This window comes from Spermophilus citellus, assembly GCF_964194105.1.
Source record: "Spermophilus citellus genome assembly, chromosome: 12".
Classification (NCBI taxonomy): domain Eukaryota; kingdom Metazoa; phylum Chordata; class Mammalia; order Rodentia; family Sciuridae; genus Spermophilus; species Spermophilus citellus.
The window spans coordinates 55,519,192-55,539,635 of NC_138198.1; the positions used below are offsets into that span (position 1 = coordinate 55,519,192).

At 47.4% G+C, this 20,444-nt stretch overlaps 1 protein-coding gene across 1 annotated transcript in view; it reads left to right on the forward strand.

Annotated features, from left to right (window-relative positions):
* LOC308631637 (piezo-type mechanosensitive ion channel component 2-like) overlaps positions 1–20,444 on the forward strand; it is a gene marked incomplete at its 3' end in the record, with an annotated part of 303,944 nt that overhangs the window by 145,956 nt on the left and 137,544 nt on the right.

The following is a 20,444-nucleotide window of genomic DNA, read 5'->3' on the forward strand; positions in this document are numbered from 1 at the left end:
ATACATCAAATGCATGCTCATAGGAGGAAACAACAAATTGGACTTCATCAAAATCAAGAATGTCTGGCCAGGCGTGGTGGCACATGCCTGTCATTCCAATGGCTCAGGAGGCTGAGGCAGGTGGAGCACAAGTTCAAAAACAGCCTTAGCAACTCAGTGAGGCCCTAAGCAACTCAAGCCTGTCTCAAAATACATTTTTTTTTAAAAGGGGCTTGGAATGTGGCTCCGCATTTAAGCACTCTTGGGTTTAGTCCCTGCTGCCAAAAAAAAAAAAAAAATAGTTAAGAACTTCTGCTCTTCAAAATGCCCTGTCAAGTTCATACAAAGGCCATAAATGGGAAGAAAATACTCACCAGCCACATGTCTGAAAAGGGAATTGTGTCCAGAATACATGAAGAGCTCCTAAAATTCAATGCTAAGAACAGATATGTCTCAATTTTTTTTAAAAAATGGGCAAAAATGTTAAATAGTTTGCAAAAGAAGATATACAGATGGTCAGTCAATATGAGAAGATGCGTAGCATCATTAATCATTAGGAAAATACAAATGTAAAACATGGGATCGCCACTGTACATGTCTTGGAAAGAAAGGAGAAAGGAAGGAGGGGTGGGGGAGGAAGGAAGGAGGGAGGGAGGAGGGAGGGAGGCAGTGAGCCTCCAGGATCAGAGGAGTGAGAGTCCTGGTCTGGGGAGTCCTGGTCTCAGGTTAGAGTGGATACCAGTGCCCTGAGATGAGGCTGTGGGATAAATAAGAGGTAGTCCCCAAAGGATGATTGCAGTGCTCTGCAGTGGGGTCCAGGTGCTCTGGGGAGGGGGGAAGCAGGACACCAGCAGTGCTGGGTATCACTTAGAGAAGTTTAGGATGTAGCCTGCAGGTGGAGTGTGGCAACTGAGGCTTTTAAGCAGAGGTAGGAACAGGAGCAAATCATGTTTTAGAAAGATCATTCTGACAGCAGTGTGAACTCATGTGTGCATGCCTGTGCAGGGGTGTATGTGTGTGTGTGAGGGTGACCACCTGGGCTGAGACTGCAGAGGAAGATTAGCAGAGGGCCTGGGGTGTAAAATTAGGAAGTTTGATTAACCAATTCCATGTGAAGGAAAGGAGAGAGTGGCCCACCCACTGGGCGGAGATACCACGGCGCTGTACAGAGCCACGTGCCAACCAGGATGTGGCATGGTAGTAAAGCACTTGCCCAGTAGGAGGCCCTGGGTTCCATGCCCAGCACCGCAAAGAAAAAAAACATCCAAGATCCACATGAGGAAGCTCAGATTTGATAGGAAGAAAGGGCGGGGGGATGCCTGTCCAGGATTCATGCTTGGGATCCTGACATGGAAGTGACTGTGGCCCCTACGTAGGGCCCCCTGTCCCCCCTACAGGAATGTCCACTAGGCCATTGCCTCTGTGTCTCTGTGGTTCAGAAAGATGTCTTCAAGATTCTGATGTGGTTGTATCTAGTTGCCCATTAAGATACAGCTAACCGCCCACCAGAAAAGACATCCAAGACGTAAGTGATATTCACTCAGTTAGGGATCCCTGCCCAAAGGGAAAGAGGTCCTGAGTTAGCTGTTGCCAGGGTGAGTTCCCTTCTGTTCCTCCCTGTGTTCCATACGACGGTTCAGATGTGTGCTGCTTTCTGCTGTCCCTTCCTCCGAGATGTGAACTGCTTCAAAGAAGTGTCTCTCCCTAGCTTTCCACTTTGAGCATGGTGGCCAGAACACAGTAGATGCGGACACTCCTTAAGTGACAAGGTGACTGGTGTACTCTCCACACTCACTATAGGAACCTCACTAATTTGCAACAGAAAAAAAAAAGTGACTTCATCTTGCTAAGCGCCAGGCTGGGGTGACACTGTAACTCCTCATTTATTTTCAGTATTAACCCTCGTTTAAATAACTGGGGTAAGGCCAACGTGGTGAGAGTCTCCTAGCAACTTAAATTGAGTTCATCCCCTGGCTGATGAATTGTGGGACGCAGAGTTTGTTTTCCTTTTCTTTCTGAGATTCAATAGAAAGCCATCAGTCCCGTCTCCCCCTCCTCCTCAGGGTTCCTGTGGAATCTGGAGAATACCTGGCTGTCTCGCAAGGGCGCTGCTGGAGAGCACTCTGGTCCAGAGGAAGCCTCCTCCCTGCCGCCTGTGTCCTTATCAGTGACAGTCACTTTGGAGGCTCTGTGGAGCATACAGTCAGCTGACCCAGTCCCCTCCAGTCCTGTCCTTGGAGATAGGCCTCCTGAGACTCTGGGAGAAGCAGGCCCTCCTGCTCCGGGGTCCTCTGCTTACATTGGCCGTGACAGCAGGAATGCAGTCTTCTCCTGCCAGCGGTGGCTGGTGTCGCAGCCCAGTCCACACTTTCCTGAGGTCATATTTTTCAATCCAGATGGAATAAAAGCTCTTGGTGCCAAGCTGCTGCATGGAGGCCAAAATGGTTGGCTGCTTCTCCACCTCTGCTCCTGGACTCGGGAGTGTGGGAACTGGGGTTCTCGGAGCTCTTCTGTCACCCCTGGATTAGAGAACACATCTGGGAAGGTCCCTAGAAAAGAGCAGGAGAAGCAGCAGGACTAGTTTAGCGCTGCCTCTTTTTTCCACCATGTGCACTTGCTCTGGGTCTTGGAGGTTGCTCAGGGGAGCTTGTTGAGGGGCTGTGGCACTCCTCTGTGACGTGCAGGGCACTCACATCCTGCCTCAGGGCTGACTGAGTCTGCTGCCAACCATCAGGAGACGAGAAATATGCTTCCTATCTCTCAATCAAATGCCAATTAAAAAATTCCAAATTTCTACAATTACTTCCTGGGAAATTTTATCTCAGAATAAATATAACAACCATTTCTACTAACCCCTAAAGGGGCATCTCTGTGGGAACACTCCGAGTCCTAATACCCCACCTTCTTTTAAGGACTTCTGGCTGTGCACTGGCACGGACACACTTCCTCTGTCTCCTGGAGCAGGTAGATGATTCCACAGAAGCACCCTCTTTACACAAGGCTGACTTTATAAGCAAGCAGGACACCCTCACATGTACCTCAGGAAGGGACAGAGTGCATCCACATGTGTCCAAGGGAAGCATGTCGTTTATTTGCATATTTGGTATTTCTGTAATGCACATGTTATAAAAAATAATGTAAATAAATTCTCTATAAGCATTAGTCAAAAGAGAACATTATGGATTGATGATTGTTATTAAGAAATGATGTGGTGGTTTAGAAAAAGAATCAACCATGCTTTTGTAGCTACTTCTTGAAATTTTCCCTCTTTGGGACCTTCAATCTGTGCATGGTACCCCCAAGCACTCCAGAAAGCACTTCTTGTCTGTCCCAAACTGCCTCCTACCTACACACACCAAGTCTTCAAGCACTTGTTCTAATCAAGAAATAACAAACCTTCTGTAGGAATAAGTATTTTTAAGGATCATTTTCATCCCAATTCCTGGGTTTTTAGCTAAAACTCTTTTTTCCATTATGCAAAACGTTGGGTTTGTTCTGTTCTCCTTTTACTGACCAGGGTCTGCCTCCTGGGATACTAACCCACTTCACTTACTGTGAAGCTCAGCAACTTGCCAACACCAGGGAGGGGAGAAAGGGAAGCCCGGTACACCCTGCCTTGTTGCCCCAAGGTGGGGATGGACGTTAGCCTCCCCAGGGAGTATCCCTTTCATTTCTGGAAGATGTTTTTGCAGGATGCAGAATTGAAAGTGGCAGGTTTTTATTATTTCTCTCTCAGTATCTTAAAAACAGCGTTTGACTGTCTTCTTGATTTGTCATCTGATCATCTCGCTCAGACTATCTGAAGCCTTTCCTGCCCTCTTCTCTCTAGGTAACATGGATTTTTAATCTAGTTGCTTTTAAGATTTCTGTTCTTCATGATTTGGAGCATTTAAATACGGTGTGCCATCCACTGACTTTTATCGTCTTTCTCCTTCCCAGAGTGCCTTGAGATTCTCTTGGGTTTATACTTTCATGGGATTGAGAATGTGCTTGGCCATTATTTCAGGGTCCAGTTACATGCCCACTGTGCCAGCTTAGGCTGCTCAAACCTAGGGTGTTCCTTGCATTTTTAATGGTTGCTTTTTCTCTCTGTGTTGCTTTGGTTAGTCTCTGGTGCTATGTCCTCACATACACTAGGTTTTTCTTTTGCAAACTCTGACCTGCTGCTAATAACAAGTCAGTTTATTTTTCATCTTAGTCATTATAGTTGTGTTTTTATATCTTCTGTGCATATCTTTTTTATATCTTCAAACATATGAAATAGAATTATGAAGCTGGGCATGGTGGCTCACATCTGCAATCCCAGCAGCTCAGGAGGCTGAGGCAGGAGGAGCGTGGGTTCAAAGCCAGCCTCAGAAATATAGTGAGGCTCTAAGCAACTTAGCAAGATCCTGTTTGAAAATAAAATATAAAAGGGCCGGGGATGTGGCTCAGTGGTACAGCGCCCCTGGGTTCATTCCCAGATACAAAAAAAAAAAAAAACCAAGAAGAAGAAGAAGAAAAAGAAATATAATGACTCTGGAGTTTGTTGTTTGCTAATTGGAACATCCGTTGCACCTCTGGGATGATTGTATTTGCTTTTTTTTTTTTACTCATTTTGGATAGTGGTATTCCACTTCTTTATAGATCTGGTAATTTTTTTCTTAAGAAGGCAAAGAGATTTATTTTAGCCCATGGTTCTGGAGGTTCAGGGCTCACATCTGGTGATGGCCCTCTTGCCACATGACAAGAGATGGGGAGAGTGTTGGTCTGGTCTTTCTCCCTCTTCTTCTTCATTTTTTTCATGTTTATTGGTGCGCTATAGTTGTATATAATGGTGGGATTCACTGTTACATATTCATGATATCTTGTCATTTTTAGTCGGATGCTTACCTTGTGAATTTTACCTTGTTGTGCACTGGGCATTCTTTATATTCCTATATGGAACCTTGAGCTCTGTTCTGGAAAGCAGTTACATCATCAAGAAGAGCCTTCCTCTTTGGGGTGTGGTTTTGAAAACCAGAACAGCATGTCTTCCCACAGCCGAGGCAGGACCCTCAGCGTGTCTGGTGGGAGGCAGTACTTCTGGTCCCTCCAGTGTCTTCAGAGGGCTTCCTCCTCAGGTTCAGATGGTCTTTGTGCTTGTCGGTGAGAGCACGGTGCTGGGGCCTTCGGCAAGTCTCCCCCTCTCTTCTCTCCCAGCTCCCCCCTGTGCACTGAGCTCCCTTGGTCTCCCTGGACTCTGCACCCCGTGTCCTGTACTTGGGTAGCACCTGGGCTCTGCCCCTCTCCCCTCCCCTCCCTGCACTGCACCTGGGAACCCTCCTGACAGGAATCTGGGAGCAGCTCTTGGGTTGGCTTCACATTTTTTTTTCTTTTGGGGACCACTGTCCTTTGTTGCCTGAGATCCAGTGTTTTGAAAAGTCTTCATTCCATACATTAGTCTTTGATATATTTTCTGTTTTTGTTTGTCTTAGACAGGTGGGTAAATATGGGATCCAAAGTGCCATCTTGGTTGGAAGTGGAATCTCCTAAAGATCTGAAGATAAACAATATTCACCTAATCTTGCTTTTAATGTTGTCTTTGGGCTCAATTGTTCTGTTTTGTTTTTCAGGAAATCTCCTTTTTCTCTTAGATTGATTTTAAGATTTTTTTTTTTTTTTGCAGTTCTGAGGATGAAACCCAGGGGTGCTCTACCACTGCACTACATCCCCAGCCCTTTCATTTTTTACTTTGAGTCAGGTTCTTACTAAATTGCCTAGGTTGACCTCAAACTTGAGGTCCTCCTGTCTCAGCCTCCCAAGTAGGTGGGATCACGGGTGTGGGTCACCAGGCCAGGCTCATTTTCTCTGCAGTGTTCTTTACTTTCACTGTAAATCCCTTTTTATTCATCCTTGTGATTTATTGGACTGTCTCATAAGAATTGACATCTTTAGTCAAATCTGGGAAAATGTATGCACACTGTCTCTTTGAATACAGTATCTTTGTTGTTTTTACTCCAGATTTGGAACTCTGTCCTTTCTGTTGTATTTGGGGTGACTTCTTTTGAGCTTTCCCTCCCTAATCCCCTTCTCTATCTGTCCATTAGATGATTGCCGCATCTGCAGAGTATTTGTTTTAAATATTTATATTTTCATTTCCTTCAAATATGTTTTCCTTTGGTTCTTTTAAAAACGCTTTTGTTCGTCATTTGAGTCTCTTTCTCTCTGTTTACGTTTTCAGTCTTCGCTTTTGTTTATCTAAATTTATTGAGCCAACTGTTGTCCCCTCTGTCTCCTAGTCCCTCAGCTCTGAGGAGTGCCTTGTGGTCTCTAGTTGAGTCACTTTGGGTTTGGGGTGTTTCGTAGTTGCACCTCCATCTTTTATTCCTGGGATGTTTGCCATAAAGGAACCGTGAGGCTCTGTGTGCAGGGATGTTCTTTTCTGAGTGAACAAGAAGCCTTTGCTTCTATCAGAGACTTGGGGGCACTGCCAGCCTAATAGCATCCTAAAACAGATTCGCAGCTGGAAGCTTTTTAGGCTGTGTTGGGTTTGAGAATTCAGGCAACTTGTATGGATGCAAATTCCTGAGAAAGATGTTTTCTTCTCCCTTCTTGGTACAGGTAGATGAGGGTCCTTGCCATTTCCTTCTGTGTGAGATTCCTTCAAGTTAAAATGTATTGATTTGTTTATTATTTAGTGACACTAAGGATCAAATCCAGGGTCTCTTGCCCGCTCAGCAAGCACTCTGCCCCAGAACCACATCTCCAGCCCCACAGTTGAAATTTGCAGGATGGGAAGGAGCCGTTCAGGGTCTCAGTTTTATTCCGCTGTCTCCATAGGGCATCCTACCTCCGGTGGGGGCTGGGGCAATAATCACCTCACAGTGTTCGGTGTGGTCGTCTAGCTTTGTTAGATCAGGGCAGACACTTCTAGAATATGCTTATTTTTTGACTTCCAAGATTTTCCTACTTTGTTTTTAAGTCATTGATGAATTTAAATGTTTAAAAAAACATTGTACCGAACATTTTTTTATTTAAAAAAAAAATTTCAGATGGGATAATTGTTTAAGGTACCTCCTTGGTCATAACTGCATTTTGGTATTTTAATTGTGAGACAATTGATGTTTCTAGATCAGTTGTGAATGCTGTAAATGGATCCAGGTAAATTTGGTCATGTACAGCTACTAGGATCTTTTTAGTAAGTACCTACTGAAAGGACACGTGCAGAGTCCATGCAAAGTCCAAGGACCACACCACACACCGGAATCCCACGCAAGAGATTTATTGTCGGTAACAGGAGGTATTCCAACAAGGCTGTCCCTCGGAGGAGAGTACCTGTGGCGCTCACAGAGCAGCTTTATAGCCCACAGGAGGAACCTGGTAAGCTCCTTAGGAGTCAAAGCTGCGGGGGGCTGACCGTTTAGCAGGCTTGGGTTAGCAGTTAAGTTAAGCAGTTTTGCCTCAGAACCCAAACTTTGGAACCTCTAGGTAAAATGGCTCCTGACCTAAAATGGTGACTCTGATGCCAATACCCACAGTCCTGGATATTTAGAGGCGAACCCAAGCCCTGTGCGTCCTCTCTGTAGCCTTTCTCCTGGGCAGCAATGCAAGCACATGTCGGTCTGAATTCCTTTAGACACGCAGCATCCAGCAGGCACAAAGCGTGGGTGACTCTTGTGTGTGGAGTGCACAAAGGCTTCGGCCCTTGTCTGCTCAGGAATTTAGGGTCCAGCCACATGAAATGCTCACAGAGGACACGCAGGGACTCTGTGGGCAGGATCAGGTATGTCTGTGTCCACGTCTGCACCTGTGCTGTGGGTCTGGGGGCTGGACCAGCACCATTTCAGAACAGCTTACCCAGCTGACAGCGAGCAGCCCGTCAGGGCAAGAGCTCACTGGCCTCCCATAGCCTATCCCTGCCGGACTCTTCCGTGCACTCAGATCCATGCCGAACATCACCCGTGCACAGGGCACACTGATGTTAATAAACAGCAGACCCCATGTCAGTCACAGATGAAGAAAGCCAAAGCGTGGCCGCCTCTGGACTAGGAAGGGCTGGCCGGCCCCTTGGGGTGTGTTTCCCATGGGGCAGCTGACTGTCCCTGGTGACAGCTAGGACACATCTGGCACCACCCTTGCTGAAGTACCCACTTCACAGCTCCCCTATGTGGACCCCTGTGGCACACACGTCCCTGCTCAGCTCCCCTGCATGGACCCCTGTGGCACACACATCCCCGCAGGCTCCCTTGTGTGGATCCCCATGCCACACACGTCCCTGCTCAGCTCCCCTGTGTCGATCTGTGGCACACATGTCCCCTAATAGCACATGCTGTGGGTTCCTCTGCCGTCCTCACTGCCTGCCTAGCTCAGCCTTTGGCAGGATGCACACATGTCCGTGAACCAGATGGTGGCCCAGGATCTGTCCTTGGGGCAACATATAACAGAAGGCCCAGGACACCTCTCAGTCTGCAGAGTCTTCTCTCAGAACGTGCTCAGAATTCAGCTTTGAAATGTGACTGGCCACTACTACTCATCACTTTCATGTCTGGGAAATTTGTTTTTGAAAAATCATCTTCATGGTTCAAAATAAGTGACTTCATAAATTCATTGAATATGCTTTTTTCTGATCATAAAGAATCAACATGTTTATCGTCATCATTAGAACAATATGCTTGATAGATGATGGGTGAAGTCTAAGTAGTTAATTTTTAGCATTTTTCTAGAAGGGTTCAAGGCTACTTAAAACTAAGAGCTAAAAATATGAAATCTTTGCTGACTTCCTGGGGAGACGTCTTGGGGAGACTGCTGGGCTTCCGAGTCTTTCCTTCCTCTGTCTAGCCTTGGGTTTTTGGCAGAAGTTGGTGCTTAAAATAGGTGTTTGCTTGTGGTCAGATATTTCTCCTGTTAATACCTATTAGATGCCCATATATTAACTTTCTTCGTGTTATATGTCTGTAGCTCTTAGCTCTTTGCAAATCTCCCTTCTCACTGCTCTTTCAGTTTGTGCTGAGACCCACCAGAAGCAGTCTGGACCAGCAAGCCCATCACACAGACGAGAAGGCTGGGCACAGCCACCTCACAGTCTGTGGGCTAAACAGAGACTTAATGACACATCTTCTGATCCAACACTTAATGCCCCTTCTGTTTTTCCATTGATTCTTTGCTCCCATTTTGGTGCAACCCATTTAAATGCAACCTCTCCATGCCATGTGAGATGGCAGATGGTTTGGTTATTAGAAGCAAGACATGAATTACTTTGTTACTTGCACAGCTGCTTACTGAAAGCCATTTCTCTCCTCTCTGTTCTGCTTCCTAAAACCCACAATTTGTGTCTCAACCAATGGGATCAAAGCAGATGTTAAAGGACGACGTTAGCGTGGCTTCATTTACCATTTTCCTGGGTAAGCGCAAGCCAGGGCAGAGCCTTTGAGAATGTGGGTAGAACCTGGCTAGATGTCTGGGTAGAGGAGGAATGAGGGACCATCTAGAGTGTATAAAGTGCCTAGAAGAATCGACAAGTAGCTCGCAGGATTAAGGACCTGGAAAGAAGTTCTCAGAATTTAAAAGTTGGAACACTAAAGAAATGAGAGGAATGAAGAAAAAAAATCTAAGTTTATGGAAATCCAGTGTGACTCTTGACTGCACGTCTGTTTTCAACTTGCCTGTTGCAGGGAGCATAGGGACAGCATTATGATAAGGTAGCCCTGTACATAGGGAGAAGAACACACGGGGGCTCTCAGTAACCACAGTGGGACCATCTCGGGCCACATCCTCTCTGTGCAAAGCTCACCATCAGCCACAAGGGCTAGGCACTTGTGAAGATCCCTGCTGGCACAGGCCACTCCACAGAGCTGTCTCCACGCAGGCAGGATGCCTCCCTGAGATGCAAGGCTCTCAGTCAGAAACCATCCTTCGGGCCTCCCCAGCTTGCTGTGCAAGGACACTACTGGCCTGTGAAGCACTCGGCAGACGGGAGGCGACCTCGCCTCCATGCACAGACCGGCTCCTGGCTCCGGGAGGGCATTTTAAGGGGCTGTGTTTAATGTGTGAGCCATCTCCTGGTCCTCACATGTGATTTCCTAGTAAATAATTTACTCTTCATAAACTAAATATTCATTTCTCTCAATGACAGTGAGCTGGGTTGTCTGTCCAGAGTTGGCATTATGGAGAAAACAGAGCAGATGGGAAGAAAAAAATTCTACATGAGTTTAGGAACTTTCCAGATCATCAGGGCTTTCAGGGAGAGGGCATGGGAGGATCAAAGTAGGAAGCTGGGAACTGAATGGCAGCTCACTCCACGGCACAAAACTAGGGAGCCCTGCTTTCCTCATGGGGTCCTGCCAGGCCAGATGCACCTTGGTGGGAATGCTCCTTGGCTCTCATGTGTGCAGCCTCTCAATTTGGTCTTCAAAGCGGAACTTGGAAAAACACAGCTTGTGGGATTTTTATTTTCCCTCTTCCTCCCTCCCTTCCCTCCCTCCTTCCTTCCTTCCTTTCATGGAACCCAGCAGCACTGAGCCATATCCCCCAGCTCTTGTTAATTATATTTTGAGACAGGGCTTCGCTAAATTATCTAGGCTGGCCTTGAACTTGCCATCCTCCTGTCTCAGCCTCCTGAGTGGCTGGGATTACAGGCATGCGCCGCTGCACCCGCCATTATTTGTTTTATTCTCATCTCCAGCAGTGATGTATTCCATTGGGCTGAGTTTTTTGGATGGCCTTCCCCACAGTGATAACATCTGTTTATGGCACTTGGGCTCAAAAACTCTAGCCCCAGGCTTTTAGTCTTGACAGAGCTTTTACAAGTTTGCTCCAGGCCTTTTAACCTTCCAGGGGAATTAGCTGACCAACAGGTCACCAGAAATGAAGGGACAGGGATGAGCAAGATTGTCATCTCTGTTGCACAGGCTGGCCGCAGCCTGGCTGATTGGAAAGCCCTCTTCTCTGGTTTTCTGAGGCTTCCTTTTTCTTTTCTTAATTTTTTGAGGAGTGTGTTAAAAAGCAATCTGGGTGAGTCCAGACTCCAGGAGACATTCCAAAGCAAGCTGCACCTTTATAAATCCAATGAGGGTTTATGAGCTGTAAAGTTTGCATCACAGAAGGAAGAAAAAAAAAAAAAGAATCCAGACCTTGCCGTTTCAGAACTCTGATGCCAAAACTGTTTCAGTAGAAAGTGAGGCGAGGCCCCAAGGAGAGGGCCTCAGGCCCTAAGAGGCAGCACCCGGAGCTCTAGAAACTGCTGGGGAGCCGACGGGCTGGCCCCACCATCGTCGCTCACTGAGCACTGCTTCTCTGCTCTGGAAAGCAAGTGGGATTTGAGTCCCTCTCCACAGCCTTCCCAGGTGTCTCCCTGGGGGTGCAGGGGGCGATTTAAGGACCCCATTTTAAATCAGTTGCTTCCCATTATCAGCCCCTGGCAGATCTTTCCTCAGAAGTCACAGGTAAAATGAGAGTTCTGGGAGCTGGGGCTTCCTTCCACGTCCCGGCGGGCTGGGAGGGCTGCCCAGGCGGTGGGCTGCCAAGCGGAGGACCAAGTCTGCTGTCGCCGGCCTTTCTCGGGTCATGGAACGTGTGTCATGGATCCTGTTCCTCAGGGAGCTGTTCTTTAAAGGGAATCAAACCTGCCTCCTCACCTCCATGCTACTGTGCCCTCTGGACAGCAGCATGGAGATTTGAAAGCAGTGACCACACTGTCCCCCCAAGCCCCACCCCATGCATGGCAAGGGACACAGACCAGGCTTCCCCCCAGGAAAGCAAACATTTGTATTCATAAGCCTGTGTGGCATGAGGGGACATTTCCTGAAGTCCCCAGGCATCCTGTGCCAAGGAAGAAAACCAGGAATCCTCTCATGGTACTCTCAGAATCAAAAATTGACATTCCTGAAAAGGGGAGCAACACTGTCACATGGTGTGGTCAGCAGGCAGATGTTAGAACCAGATGGTCTGCCTTGGAATGCTGTGTGTCCCAGGCAAGTTAGTTAACCTCTCTGTGGTCTTAGTTCCCGCATCTATAAAATGGCTGTCATACTAGTCCCTATTATTCTTATAGAACAGACATGATGATTAAATAAAATATGTTAATATTTATAAAGCCTTAGATTAGTGCCTGCCACGTGGTAAATGTCTACTTATGTTATCACTTGTTTATTTAATTGGCACTGAGATACTTATTTTAAAGTGGGCTGAACCCAGGGCCTTGCACACGCTTCACCTCTGAGCTACATCCCCAAACCTTACATTTTTAAAAAATTTCGGCTGACCACCCTCGATTTATTTATTTGTTTGTTTGTTTTCAGTGCTGGGGCCTCATACACGCTAGGGAAATGCCATGCACTGAGCCACATCCCCAGCCCTGTAAACTACTTTGTAAGTGAAACATAAACAGTAAAGAAGGAAATTAAGGAGCGGACTTACAGAAATAAGTGACTGGGAACAGCTGAAGATGGTCATCAGACCCGGGGGCGGGACAGTATCCTCCTGGAGCAGGTGAGGAGGGGGGAGTCAGCCCTCTGGGCGCTCAGGATCAGGGGCTCTTTGCTATGGCCCTTGGGCCTAACCCACCACACACACGCCACACACATGCAAGCACACATGCAAACACACCTACTGCACACACACTCCGCACACACCATGCACACAGGCCCCGGCGTCCGAGTGTTATCTGCCAGCACCCACGGTTTGCTCACACTGTGTCCAGCAGTTTCTTTCACCAAGTTCTCTATTTCAGAAGGGCAGTGGGCTGGGATATTCCAGTCATTGCATAAACAAGCGCCCTCTCTGTGACTGATTTATATCACAGCTGTGGCTCATGCTCAGCGCACAGAGTCTGAGGCCTGGCCACCTTTTCCACAGCAGCTGGGAGCCTGCAGCTGGCCAGGGCTTCAGCAAAGGACCATAAATCTCTCTGAGTCAGCATAAAGACAAACCAAGAGGCTTTCCTCCTCTTCCCGCTAATGCATCCGATTAAACCATTAGACAGATGGGGACAAAGGCGAAGGGCTTTTGCACCCAGAGGACAGGGATGTTTAGGTTTGATATGCTCCAAGAGTAGACTTGCATCCCCTGCACAGTTCCTCCCAGAGTGTCCTGGGCAGTTCCAGGCGTTAATGTGCGGAGGGTCACACCTGGGAGAGACACGCTGGCAGTGAGCTGAGGGAGAGAGAGTGCTTTAAGGAGGGTGGCCACCAATCTCCTTAGGTTGCTAATAAACACAGAGAACTTGGGCTATTATAATGTTGGATCCAAAAGAATCTCCTGGACCTCTGTGTACGTGGGATGCGAGGGCATTCAGGCCCGAGACCCGAATGGCTAAACCATTTCATTCGTATTTATTCATTTACAACAGACCTTTTTCATTTGTTTTATTTATAGCCTTGAGAAGTCAGGATTGTAAAAATGAAATGAAACTCTGGCTCCCTCTTTCAAAAGGGGCACTGAGTAGCTCTGGGTGGAACCGAGAGGCCACTGGGGAAGGAACCGTGGTGTGTCAATGGATCATTTTCCAGAGGGCCTGGCTGGCTGTGGACACGGGGACATGGCTGGGGCCTGCTGACGCTCTCTCACACTGTGCTGCGCCCCTGAATCGGATCCACAAGTCTTCCTTTGACTTTTCTTTCTGGGTTGCCCTTTCCCTTTCTCCAATGTGGAGACCTGGGAGGTTGTTAGTCCCAGAGCCTGAGGATTTGCCTCTCCTTCCTGAGGGCCTGAGTGTGAGCCGCCTCTCCTGCTTGTGTGCGGGGGCACATCTGGAATGCAGTTGTGGCCGCAGCACCGGTGTGTGGTGCTCCTGTGAGGGTGGACCCTGGGTCTTCCCCAGACGCAATACCTTCACCCACCTCAAAGTTCTTGGGCTTTGCTCTCCTGCCTTCTTCATAAGCACTTATCCCCCTAAAAATCCAGTTTTTATATCTCCTAAAGCACACAGAGTATAAATAAAGCAAGCAGAGCCTGCTGTAGTTACCAGCCCCAGAGGGCCGGAGGGGCAGACGGGGTAGGTCTGGCTTTGAGCTCTCTGCTGGAGAGCACAGAGTCCAGAGTGCTGCCTTCAGTCCAGGACAGCCTCCCCTTCCTCATGCCTCGGATCTGAAAGACTCTATACAGACACAGACTTTCTGTGGATATGTGCTGCATTTTTGAGGCATATTGATGGCTTGTCAACCGGTTCAGATTTAAAACTCAGAGACCCTGCTATGTGCCAAGAGGTTAGTCAGACATTCTTATGTGTGAATGTAATGTTCACAATATTTATCAGTAAAAAGCACAATTCTGAAGCAAAAGCCTGGCTGTCACAGAGCTGTGGGGCACCAGCCCCTCTCCAGTGGCCTGCAGTGGGAGCCGAGGAGTGCTCCCCACTGTGTCCTGCTCTGTGGGCCCCCTCTCCTTCAAATGGACCTGAAAATGCCCCCATGTGGCTGACCCCACTGGAGTTTCTGTGTGAGTCAGCCTTGCGGATGATGCTTTTTTTTTTTTTTTTTTTTGGTCAGTGGCTCAAGTTTACAAAGGGGTCTTTGCTAAAAAAAGTACAGAAAAGAAAAAGAAGGAAGGAAAGAAAGAGAGATCTTAACTTTTGAGAGGATCGAAAGGCAGAACAAATAACAATACCATACTTGCAAAAGTGGCTGCTGGTCCCTGGAGAGAAGAGAGGAAACAGAGGAAAGACATCCAGGAAACCTGCGGCTTGCCTTCCTCCTGTATGTGTGACTCAGGTGATTCCCCTGCCTCAGCCTCCCATGTCACTAGAATTACAGACGTGTGCCCTCATGCCCAGCTGAATGAAGATTTTTATGCATTTGACCTGACTAGACTTTCTGTGCATTTCCCAAGAAAATTTTAGGAGAGTTTTGGCAAACCCATACTGAAAGGAAAGGTCTGGAATGCAACGTGGATCAACTGGAACCACAAAACATAATGATGTGGCAAAGTAAGACCAGAGCGATGCCAAGTACTCTGCTGTACATGTGGATGTATGCCTCAGCTGAGCATGTGTGTGCATGTGTGTGCGCATGCGTGTGGGTGTGATAGGCCAAGGGATGGCAAGGGAGCTGTGCTGCGTTGGGTTTGCACAATAGGCATCCTGAGGCTCCTGCGTGCTGCTCACGTCTCAGCATCATCCCTCGCCCACCACCCAAGACCCTCCGGGAGCCGTGGCTGCCGTCATTCACCACTGCCTCTCGCCAGCCCTGCACACATGCTCTGCTTACCTGCTCCCCTTGTAGTCATGCAAAAAGGGCCCTGACCCACCTTCAGAGCTGCCTTGACTGACCATGGCAGCAGACTCATGGCAAGTGGTAGGTGGAGGTTCAAGGCCAAATTTGTTTTGCTGCAAAAGCTGAATCCTTGCTGTCTGTCCTGCTGGAATTCCTGGGACTTCACGTGTGGTTTTGAGAGAACAGTGACACCCTGAAGGAGAGGGAGGTGAGCATCCCAGATGCAAGCCACTCATGTTTTAGGCCATCATGAACCCATGAGAGGAGTGATAAAAGCCAATGTATTGACGCAGAGATAAGTGTGTGTGGATAAGATGCCAACTCACGGAGATGTTGTGGCTGGAGACCGCCAGCTCCTGAGGCCCTTGCCGCAGACTCCACCCAGGCCCAGGCCTTTCCTCCAGGTTGAGCCATGGTCACGGCTGTGCAGGACCTGTCAGAATGAGACCTGCCCATATTCCCAAGAGCACATCCGAGGTGACTGATTCACACTCCTTAGTGACTTCCACTTGTGAAGCAAGTTGCCTGTGACATGCTACATCCTTACTTCAAGTCATATCGTGAAGTCCACATGAGTTGGAGCAAGTGGGAGCTCTGTGAGCGCCTCAGATGTCCCACTCGACCCCAGAGCCACTGTAGACAGTGCAGCAGCAGGACACAGGTCCAGAGTCCACCCAAAGCCACACCCTGGACAAAGGCAATGCTCACCAAACCCAGGAAGCTCTTACGCCTCTGGCTCGGGACTGGCCAGACCCAGAGTTTCTGGAAATGCAGAAGGCATTCCTATTAGGAGAAGGAGGCCGAGGCAAACACGTGCATGTCCGAGGAGCATTTTTTAAGGCATGTTTTGGAACAGATGACGAGGCCAGTTCAGGAGCAGCCCATTGTTACAGATTTGCACAATAAAGATGTATTCTTTTTATTGTTGGTTGTTCAAAACATTACATATTTCTTAATGTATCATATTTCACAGTTTGAGTCAAGTGAGTTATGAACTCCCATTTTTACCCCGTATACAGATTGCTGAATCACATCAGTTACACTTCCATTGATTTACATATTGCCATACTCGTGTCTGTTGTATTCTGCTGCCTTTCCTATCCTCTACTATCCCCCCTCCCCTCCCCTCCCCTCTTCTCTCTCTACCCCCTCTACTGTAAATCATTTCTTCCACTTGTATTATTCTTCCCTTACCCCTCACTTCCTCTTGTATGTAATTTTGTATAACCCTGAGGAAAGATGTATTCTTGATAACAATGGACATGGCCACATGCTCAAGCATTTTCTGCACTGCCTAGAACAGATGGCTTGTCTTGTGGGGTCTTGGTGCCTACCTGTCCCTAGTTCTCTGAGTAGCGTGATGCACCTGTGGGGCATGTGTGATTGCGTCCACCCACACCGCAGTCAGCTAGCACGCCACCCCACGCACCTGTGCCTCCTCACTCTGCAGGAACAACCTAGACCTACCCCGCCGACCCCTGCCACCCACATGCACTGCACAGTGCCACCATGATCCTCCTCCTCAGAGTACCCTGCCTGGCCAGGGCCACTCCTCCACTCGTGCTTAGAGTGGCCCTGTCCCTCTGCAACTGAGGCATCCTGCAGTGTCCTCCTGGCCCTGTCCTCGTCCTCTTCTCAGCTGCTCTCTTTCCCATAGCTACAAGGACTCCCATGTGTCTTAGACCAGGGCCACACTGTCCTTGGACCCGAATGCTTCTAGCTATCCCTCTCAACTTCCCCTGCTCCTTGTCCCTCCCCATCTCAGCCTGGCCTGGCCTTTTAAAAGAGAAGCCTGGCCTTCCTGTCCCCGTTTGTGACGCGGCTTAGTTCCCAGCCTGCTCTTAGGCTGTCTTTCCCACAACCCCACTGGAACTTTCACTGATCTAGGTGTTTGCAGGGCTGGGATGGAACCAGGCCCAGGCCTGCTGAGCAAGGGCTCCACCCTGACTGCTTCCCTGGCCCCCACGGGGGCCTTTCTGATTCCTGTCCCTAGGAATTCTGGCCCCCTCAGAGCGAGGCACCTGTGGACAAGGCACAGCTCACCCTGTGACCCAGTGTTTAGGGTGACCCAGTGTTTCTGAGTCAGGGGGTCAAGGTGGGCAAAGAATGCAGTGCAACTGCTGCCCCCGTGAGGCTGATGGGCCGCTTGCTGCCCCGGGAGCCGCGTGCACAGAACACTGCCGTGAGCCTCTCACCGGCCAGTGAGCTCGAGCGGCTCCAGGAAGTTCCACCCAGGCCCTCGGAGCCAGCTTTGCTCTGTGTGTCCCATGTTGGTTCTCCAGTGGGTATGCAGCTACTTTAGGGGGTGTCCGACACGTCACAACCTGCCGGTCAGATTCAGTCTTCAAGCAGGAAAGTGAAGAGGCAAGAGTTATTTTAAAAAATCAATGATGTAATGAGGGAATTGATTAAGGTTTAAGTTTTGTCAAAGAGTCAATCAAAGGTTTTTTCAAAAGAAAAAATGGTAAGGGGCTGCAGCATCCTCCGTGCAGATGGGGAGCTGAAGGGTGCATGTTTGTGACTAGAGTGTCCCAGTCTCCACCCAGGGCAGAGAGAGGAGCGAGGACCTCGTCAGGCTGACTGGCCAACTGGAGTGACAGCATGACCCTCACTCAGAACCCCTGGACTCAAGTTATTGGACATGCAAGGCCTCATGAGGATCCAAGAACATCTCCATTTTCACCTGTTGGGGCAACAAGCGAACCCAAAATCTAAGAGATGGGAATTAATTCCTAGCATAGACATTCTTCAGTTCGCTTCAGGAAAATGAAATAATCAGGGCTTGAAACTGTAAGCCCAAAGGACAAGTGATTTTGGTGCAGACAGTAACCCCACTACATCAAGCATTTTAGCAAGCTGTAGGAGAAAGACAAATGTGATGGGCAGGTGGCAGGGCGTGGGCCAGCGGCTCCGAGTAGGCTTGCTAGACCTGCCACCAGACCTGGCTCCGTGGTTAATTATTATAAAAGTTAAAGTAAAAGGTTTGTAAAAGGCAAAAAAGGACTCATAGAGCTCAACTCAATCAAGTGCAGGTATTGAATGAATTTGGGGGATAGAATTTGATACTATCAATAAAAATTTCATATATCCATACGTGATGACACAATAATTCTGCTTCTGTTGACTTACCCTAAAGCCATATTGGACAACTCAAAGATATGCACCACAGGTGTCCATCAATTCTTTTGTAAATATGTCTTATTTATTAATTAGCAGTTTTATTTTGTTAAATTTTGAAATACTGTAGGGACATACATTAAGGTCACTCTCTACATCCTAAGAGTTACTTTGTGTATTATTGAGTAATCAAAGCAGGACTCAAACCGACATGATTCCTGTTTTTATGTGCATAAAAATGTGAATGTCTTGGTATGTGGACATCTGTGCAAAACTATTTCTGTTATTTTCCTGTTTTGTGGTGATTTAGCACCACATGCCCCCACTACAGAGAGTTCATGTAGATGTTAGTGACCAGACAGAGGAGAAGGACATTACAAAGTAAGAATATAGTGGGAATGAAAATGATGCTTTTAGCCGGGCACGGTGGCACATATCTGTAAGACCAGCTCAGGAGCCTGAGGCAGGAGGATTGCAAGTTCAAAGCCATCCTCAGCAACTTAGAGAGGCCCTAAGCAACTTAATGAGATCATGTCTCAAAAACTAAGAAAGATCTGGGAATGCAACTCAGTGGTTAAGTGCCCCTGGGTTCAATCCCTGTCAGAAAGGAAGGAAGGAAGGGAGGAAGGGAGGGAGGGAGGGAGAAAAAGAGGAAGGAAAGAAGGAAAGAAATGATGCTTTTAAAAATAATCTGTTGTTTGATGTGAGAACTATTAATTAAGAGATATTAGGATTTTTGCCTATCTCTATCTTTTACTCTTACTTTTAATCCATTAATGAAAAATCTCACCTGGGAAATACGACTTGGAAAATTTTGTAGACCTCAGCATTTAGCCCACGATGCTGAGATTGCTCATTGGCTAAGAAAGTGGCATGACTTGGCTCACGTCACCCATGAGAACAGCCTTTGCTGGAGTTCAGTAGATTTGAGCTAAAGTTCAACACAAGGTCATCTGAACATTTGCCTAGTGAAATGGTAAACTGAGCGAAAAGATCTATTTTTCTCACAATTCCATGTTATATCTAATGCGCATGACCTGGTAAAATGTTGGCTCCTTTCATTGCATATGAAAATCTTTCCCTTTTAAGAATTAAAAATGATGTCAACAAAGTTTCTGGCAGAAAATTTACACGTGGTGTGATTTCCTGATATTTGAGAGTTCCATCACCAATTCCTGTGCCAGGCTACATGTTTATCTGCCAGGTAGCCCCTGTGTCATATGAAAGTACTTGCACTTTTATAGGAATATGCTGGCATGCCCCACCACTTTTGTGGATCATTAGTCCTCTTCTGCAGACCGTTTTGAGAAAGTAGCAGCACATGTCCAAGTTCCAGTGTCTGTAGTGACCAAGACACACCTGGTGGTGACTGTCCAATTAGATGCAAATCTATGCCTCACTTGACCCCAGTTTACCATGACGTTTTTCCTCCAGGAAAAAGCAGATGACTTCTCTTCTGTGGTTGAAGCTGAGCAGTGCATTGATTGACAGCGTGCCTCATGCTCCAGTCAGGGAGGAAACAGGAGAATGAGGCACATGGCCAATTCAGAGCATGAAGACAGAGAATTTGCTTTCCCACTGATAACACTTATGAAAAACTAAGACTGCAGACTGAAAAGAACTTGCTGAAAGTCCCTCAGTGTTATGTTTAGGAAGTGGAGAGACACAAGGGAAGCTTGTCTAGGGAACCACAGGAGGCCAGCCACAGAACTTTTGCTAGAATTCACATCTGAGTAACAAGCAGAGCTCTTTGGCTTAAACCACCACTGCAGAAAAATCAAAAGAAATAAAAAATAATCAACCCTCTGCAAAGGTGTCACTGCACACACGACCTTTCATCTGGGTACATTTATTTGTGCTGATTACACTCCTGCTGTGCCTATAGCATGTTAAACAAAGCTGACTGAAGTTTAAAAACTAGATGAAAGCTGATATGAAAAGGGGATTGATGACAGGTAGCATCAACCATGGCTCTCACATACCTCTAAAATTAACAAGCAGACATACAACACTTTGGGGAATAATTTTTTTTTAATTCCATATTATAACCAGATGGGGTGGAAGACAAATGATAGGAAAATGAAGAAGGAAGGTAGGTGTCTTAGTCTGTTTTCTGTTGCTATAATGGAATGTCACAGGTTGGGTAATTTACAAAGAATAAAGGTTCATTTCACCCTTGGC